This window comes from Amblyomma mixtum, chromosome 6 (assembly GCF_055824585.1).
Source record: "Amblyomma mixtum isolate Tamu chromosome 6, ASM5582458v1, whole genome shotgun sequence".
NCBI lineage: Eukaryota > Metazoa > Arthropoda > Arachnida > Ixodida > Ixodidae > Amblyomma > Amblyomma mixtum.
Genome location: NC_143017.1, coordinates 120,391,223 through 120,399,361, shown reverse-complemented (window position 1 = coordinate 120,399,361; position 8,139 = coordinate 120,391,223).

Here is an 8,139-nt window from a genome sequence, read left to right as displayed (position 1 = left end):
ACGGTGCGGTGTCTTTCCACATAAATGTCGTTTATTGCCCAGTTGACGTAAAAAGCTCATGTTGATAAACAGCTCGTAGATTTATTCTTTACGGGTTCATGACAGAGAAAACTTTGAATGTTTAATCCGTGAACATATTTGAACCATACGTTACCTTGATATCTTTAGAAAAATATCCACGTAGGCAAGGGTATAATAACCCTGATAAAGTGGCCGTCATACAACTGCACAATCAGACGCAGGTGCAAAACAAAAATCGGATCGTGCAAAGTATTAACGCTGCTGTACGAAAGAGGGTAAGCGCTTGCTAATTTTTTTCTTGACGGTTGTATAATACAAATCGTGTTGAATTAAATGTATATATTTATTTATTTATTTATTTATTTATTTTATTTATTTACAGAGACTGCAATCCACAAGGGATTTTAGCAGGGTGGGAATATAACGCAAACGCAATCAAAGGCAACACAACCAAGGGAAGGAAAAAGTACACTGTCAGGTACAACAACAAACCCCAGAACAATCGCCATTTTTAACACAATGCACTAACCAGCAGAATATGAACAATTCATTTTTTTTTAAGGGGCCGTCAGCAGAGACTGGCGGCAGACAAAGAAAGGGAGGGTTGAGTTACTGCAGTATTATTTAAGTTATTCCAGTCAGTTACAGTCCTGGGAAAAAAAGAATATTTAAAACAATTATTTCTTACACGGAATGGTGTCATAGTTAGTTGATGCCTCTGCCTGGTGGCATATCCGGAAGAAAATGTTATTATATCAGAGATGCTAACGATGCAATGTCTATTTGCAATCTGATACATAAGCTTTAGTCGGGAAACTCGATTACGCTGGGTTAGTTGAGGCAAGTTGGCTTGTCTTAAAAGTTCTGTGACTGACGTACGGGAGGAATTATTATAGATAAAGCGAACCGCCTTTTTCTGCACTCGTTCAAGCACTCGTTCGTTATGGTTCATTTCAAACATCACAATATCTGAATAATTGAGAGTCAATGAGCTTATCGTTTCCTTCCAATACAACCATCCCTAAGCCTCAAGTGCGCATTATACATGCATAATTAGGAGATCATTATTCACCTGCTTTGTTATTTCATAATTGTTGTTAGTGTGAGTCGCAGGGCGTGCATTATTGTAGAGTGGCGAACAATGCTACCTGCCATCAAATAAACCGAACTGGTCTTTCGGTTAACACGCCTTAGCTTTAGCCTGATGCACATCACCACTCACAATGCTGCTCAGAAGAATGAGGTCTTCTAACTCATATGTTTTAGAAAATTCCTAACAGTCTTATGATAAACACCCTCCACAGCAGATATTGCATATATCATTCGAGTTTACTGAAATTACAATTTAAGCCACAAAAAGCGCTTTCACAAGTTCGCAAGCAGAAGCTGAAAGAATTCACCAATTTCATACAGCATCGGTGCAGCACATTCTTACAATACTTAGACTTATAAAATACGCTGGAGATATGTTTAGGAGAAGTTGTGGGCATATATCTAGTTGTAAACAATATATTTACCATATGTATTAGCTAAACGTAATGAAGATTCAAAAAATGGTCATGCTCCCAGGCCAGTCAAGCCAGTTTAGTGCTGTTGAGATGCGCGTTGTGCCGCAAAATCGATGCCACACGTAGAGCGGCGGAAATAAAAATTGTTTAAAACACATTGTAAATTGGGATTACAAGGTCGCAACAGAACTGAAACGTCATTGCGACATGTGCGCATATGAAGTAATTATATCGCGTTGAAACGAGAATTGGAGTAATTGGTTAGTCATCGAACCACTGATCCTTGGGTTCACAGCAGGACACGTTACCCCTACACCAAGCAGCGACTTTTTTTCTTTATTGCCCTAGACCACGCAGCGAAGTTCATACCGGTCGCATAAAGCGTGATTTTATATTGCCACGCGCCCAACGCGCCGCGCGGCCTCCGCGCTGAGTCGAAGACGACGACGAAGCGGCGGTGGGCTCTCGTGGCGCGCTGTTCTGTTCTGTGTCGTGGAAGCTGGCTCCATAATTAAAAGAAGGCTCCCGGTCTTGGGTTCTTCCCGACGTCTACCTTCACGGCTCCTCTGGTCGTGACAATATGTATGTCGTGTAGTTTTTCACATTATGTGGCAGCTTACAACTGTATGCAAATGATTTGGTTTACTGGTTTATTAGGGTTTAACGTCCCAAAGCGACTCAGGCTATCAGGGACGCCGTAGTGAAGGGCTACCACCTGGGGATCTTTAACGTGCACTGATATCGCATAGTACACGGGCCTCTAGAATTTCGCCTCCATCGAAATTCAGCCGCCGCAGCAGGGATTGAACCCGCGTCTTTCCGACCAGCAGCCGAGCGCCATAACCACTGACCCACCGCGGCGGGGTCCTGTATGCACATGAGTATGCGCGTGATGAGAGAGCTAGCAATTAATGGGGTAGTGATCAGGCGTGTAGCAAAGTGCATGTTGGTGAGGGGTGAGTGTATGCGAACGAGTGTATGCTTGTGTCATGTGACATGGGTGTATCATGTGAGCTGGTAACATTATTAGACCACGTAATAAAGTAATTTGCCATAGACGTCAAGTGAAGTCGCTGAGTAAGCATTTCGCGTCATTGCATTAAATACCAAGATTTAGCGCCTGAAAATTTCAATTTTGTTTGCATCTAGCATACATTGTGCACGCCTGGATGTCCCATACATATGCGCCAGTTGTTATCCAGCCGCCTGTTTTCAGATTGTTGCTAACCTACATTACAGAAATTTGTGAACATTGTTGAACCGGACCGTTTCATTAAACTTCCTTCAAAACAGTTTGGCGTAAACGTTCATGCTTATCAATCCGTACAGCGTGCATCCAATGGGACGACTCAGTTTGTGGTCTTGTTGTAAAACGGATGTCGCATCAGCTAGTCAATCACCTCAACAAATATTTTATATTGACAACAATTGTTAATAATCACATTAAACTAGCCCTAATAATCTGCACGCTCTTTATTCTACAAACTGTTGGTATATTCCGCAGAAACAGTCCAAACTGCCTAAACATTCATATCCGGAGCTTCTAAAGTGTGTTCCTTACTTGTAGGTGCCAGGAATCGACACAATGTTTTCCTGTGGAAAGCAGTTTTCGAAAGTCAGATTTGTTCAGGTGGGTTCCAAACTTCACACTTCACCGCTTCACTGTACTCAGATCGCAGGCTAATTTTCAGGTTCATTTCCCGTTTTATTCCTAATCAAAAGCATGTGCTTTTCAAAGTGGGTATTATTGGATGAGCAAGAAATATTAAATGACAATCACAGCGGTGATAATTGAGGTTTTTAGCACAAACTTGTACATTTGTGCTTTTGCAATTTTTGCATTTCGTTTGACTTGTTTCCCGCAGGAGAGTGTGGTGACTCGGTTTCTCTTTTGGAAGTAATACAGAGTGCTTTTTTGCGTGCGAAATCTGTTGGCATGGACTGGAGCGTCTTCACGTGCAGTAGGTTTGCGGTCAGCGTTCGTAAAACATCTGTCTTCTATTTGACTCGCCACACGTTTATGGCCATGGCCTGTAAACCAGCAGAGTTTAGAGCACGACACTCCACCTCGGCTACATACATGGCCCTTCAGCGATGCGACGGATTTCTGGGATGCGATTCGTTTCTGGACTCTTTATCATAACTGCTGTGGCTGCTACAGCGCAGGCGTGCAGGATTTCTTCAGCGGCATTTGAAGGCACCTGCTGATTTCGACATGATTTCGAAATCATTCGATTCAAAATCACGTTACTTGAAGTTACTTGACGAAATCACGTGATTTCGTCAAGTAACTTCGCCAGAGCCATGGATGCAGTGGCGCTGGCGTCATCATGGACGCCCTACAGGCAGAAGAAATTCGCTTTAGCCGAAACGCCATAAAAATCTGCAATTCATGTAGACGCCTTGCAGTGGCTAGAAAGCAGCAAGAGCAGCGGTATCATGTAAATAGAAAGTAAACAAGTGCCGAGCGGGCAACTGTTCTGACGACTGCCTGCTTAGCCTTACCAGAGCTAGCACACAGTTGCTAAAACGTAAACGACCGGACGTTAACCTTTCGGGTACCCACGAATCACGAGAACTACCGGGAGCTCGGGGACTTCTTGGCCACCGCGGCTCCCCTGCGGCGCAGGAAAGATTGCGGCGATGTTGATTACCACAAACGAAAGCCATGCTACCCTGGCAGCATTTCCTCGCTGATCACCATGCCAACTGCACGCATTCTCGAGCGACGATGATTGGTGGTTACTGCAGAGAGCCCGATAAGGTATGAAGAATAAAAAAAATATGAGAGAAACAGAGCCATATGACAGAACTCTATCAGTCGCAGCAAAATTTATTGTTACTTTCGTATATGTGCCAACTATCTGGTATGTACCAAATACAATCTGAAAAACTGCCATGAAGAAAATAAAATGTTCGATTTCTTTATTTGATAGGTAGTGTAGTTTAAACCATTGTTAGCGTGGGCTCTAAATGCATCAAACGGCGTAAGATATGCGTGAAGACTCAAAGGCAAAATGCGGTATGCGAACAAGGCGTGGTTTTGTGGCTGTAATATATTAACGCTGCGCACAACAAACATTGAATGAAGCTCGAAGAACAGAAGAGAAATGCAACAACTAACAAAAGGAACGCTGGTTAAAAGAAAGTGAAGTACTCCCCTCAATATGCGATAAACAAAAAAAATGCAATCGTCACTAAATACCGTGCGTTTCCATATAACTTCTAGAATGACGCGAGACGCTTTCGCAAGTGAGGCTAAACGGGGCGCCGGTCATGCCGGACACAAGTGAAGGGCTGGTTGCAGAGGCTGCTGGTTCTTTGCTTAAGGTCCTTTCATGCTCCACAGTAGTGCGTTTTATTGTTCTTGACAAAGAGAGAGCGATTTTCGGCTGCGTATCTGCTGTACATACAAATATTAGGGATTCCTAATGGACAAAATAGCTCATCTTTAAACAAGGCATATGAATTCAGTTGTACATTCGCAATCAAGAAAGAAAGCTAGATTCAGTGCAAGAAAATTGTTTCCTTATGAGTTTCGTCCAGCTCTCTTGCCTTTCTGGCTATTAAGTAACACAGTCCGCTTTTTTTAACCTATAAAAATAAGGCACTTCCGTCAATTTTATCGCGAGATACGTACAAACTTTTAATTTTGAATATTGTGGTAATTTCTCGTATGTTTACTCACCTTCATCTACTGTAGTTATGTTGGAGGTCTTGCCAATGTGCAAAATCGCTTATGGCAGTTGCTTCAACTGACCCATTGTTGATTACATACATGGCGCCTAAAAGCTCTTTTTTTTTGGTCGCTGCCTTTTTAGGCTTCGTAACGACTTCGGGCCCCATGTACATAACTGAGCGCTATCACTGTCGAATGAAACCGGAACAGGACAGTTCAAATGGGAGCAGCACAACAAGAAAGTTTTACTTAAGGCAGACTAACTCTTAGTGCATACTATTTTCACTTTAACATAACAAAGATCTCTGTATTTATTTCAAGTTTCTAAAAAATTTCAATTTCTTGTTTTGGTGGCAATGATTTCCTGTTTACGTTATGGGTTGACGCCGAAGGTACGCAGCGAACTCGCGGTTTTTTTCTCCAGGTGTGCTACAGCTAGCATTGAATTGCTTTTGAGCCGAGTTGCTAACGCTTCATCTCGCGATACTGTGGTACCCTTAGGTTAGCTAGCTATCTCAGCAAACAAATATACCTTATAATCTTCGGTTATTCTTAATACTGGTGAAAGCGGTGTTGGCCGATCAAAATGACGTTGGTTTATTCTGTGCTTCTAGAGTAATATGCATTTTAGAAATAAAAAAACTCGATCCTACGATATCCTGAGTTTTCAGGTGAAAAGAACTCATGTACTGACGGTACAATTATAATTCATTCTCAGTTTCTTACGAAACGATAAAAAATCAACAGCCCTGTTTCGCGGGGCAAAATACAGCTAATCGTATTTCTTGAAGCCGGGATGAGCCGTTCTGGCTAATAGAATTGTCAAAAGAAATGGAATATAAAGGACAAGCAGCATCGGAAAGAATCCAGTTGCAAGAGCATTATCTAATGCAATAGCTTCTAACATATGAGTGTGTAACAAACGGTGCAAAAGAGATACAAGGATTAGTTAGGCAGGCGCACCACCGCAATGAGCTAAACTAAGGAATTTGTGGCTTACCTAGCGCGGAGATTCTCCAATCTTGGGAAGAGCGCTGGTAGCAAAGATATTAGCGATTACTCTCTTGAAGCTTGCGCCGCAACGCATTAGGAAGACTCTTCCCACCATAGCGTCACCTACAAAATTTAAGAAGCCACCATTAAAAAATTATTTAACTACCAGTGCGCTTACCTATCGCCTCTAATGGGCATTACACGGGAAAGTATTGTAAGAATTCTTGTCATTGGTGCTGGTACCGTAACAAGCGCAGTTCACAACAAACGTTTTTCTTGCAGTTGTATCAACCAGACAGACACATCGCCCTTTCCTCTAAGGGCACTAAGGACAACTCCATACGCCCATTGTTCTGAGGAAAAGGTTGATGAGCGGCTCTGTATTGCAATGTTGATACTTGTCCTGCAGCAAGACACGCATTTATAAGCTAGAAATTAGGATTTAAAAATCTTTTTCCTAGAAGTTAGGATTAAAAATCATCGCCCTAGTCTATTCGAACTCTTTAGGTCCTTACAGAAAAGGAGCTGCAAAGTTTTCAAGCGAATATAAGCATTGCCTAGCCTCTAGAATCCGCGCAGAAAAAAATGGTGCCGGCGGAAGCTTTTTACTTGCGAAATCTGCCCGTGATGGCGGCAGCTGTATTTTTTTTCTGTAGCTTACAAAACCTGCCTTTTCGTTGAGAGGGGTCTGTTTGTAATTTGAACGCGGCGTCCTAAAGATACAGAAACTACAGTCCTTTTAAGGTAATTGGACAAGGATTCAAGACTTGCATCAAAGGTTAGGTTTCTCCTAGAGCGTCTATCCAAATTCGGTTTTGTATATAGCTTTATTTCCTGAACTCTACGCCAGCAACGTGCGACGAGAAGAACGTCAGTGAACGAATATGCCAGTTTTCAAGCTCTTTAATTTTTAAATCACCGTTTTAAATTACTTGTAATATTTCTGTTCATGTCTAAATAGTAAGTATTCTCGATGCCTAACGCGGGCTCTACTACGGCTTTGCTTCGACGGGGCACAATTTCACTTCCGTGGTCGGGTTGTAATAAGAACCGAACAATGAACGGTTTGTCAAAAGATGGAGTCAAGTTTCTTCTTTCTTCTTTCCGGTGACATCCGTGTTAACGTATAGTTGCTTTTCGGCATAGAATACGGCATATCACTAAATAACCATGCAAATCACGTCAGGGTAGTGTAAGTATACAATATTCCCGCATCGGAAGTATTCAGACAATTTCGTTACGTGCATACACAAAATTTAATCTCGGAGGCTTGTGTAAGCAGTAACTCTGCCCTGCAAATACATTTGAGTTATTGTGTTCTTTTTTACATAGCACTGCTGATGAGATGCTTCAACATAACCGAGACTGAAGAATGAAAAAAATTTGCTATCGAGTGCTCGATTCTTTTGCGTCCTACGAAATAATGCTTATGAAAAATTTCGCCGCTGTCACGTAAAAGCGGCTTTTTAAAGAAACAAAAGTGATTGAATGAAAATGCACTTTGATGCGCAAAACCTGCTGAGTAGCAGTCATTACATTTTCAGAAAACTACGGGCATATACAACAAGTTTTTCAATAGTCTAGAAGACAGGAAGTTTTTTTCATTTTTCAATGAATATATTTCTCAAGCATGAACAATTATGCATTTTAAGTGCAGCTGCGACAAACATGCGGCACCTAATAATAACGCACACGTGACTTTGGATGTTGGGAGGTGAAAAATTGCGCTGCCTTGATTGTTATTACAAGCGATTACTGATCTAATGGGGTTTAACGTCCGAAAACAACTCAGGCTATGACGGGCGCCCGAAGGAATACGGATAATTTTGACCAACCGAGGTTCTTTACGTACACTGAAATCGCACAGTACACAGGCCTCTGGCAATTTGCCTCCTTCAAAATTCAGCCGCCGCTCCCAAGAAGGAGCTGACATCATTC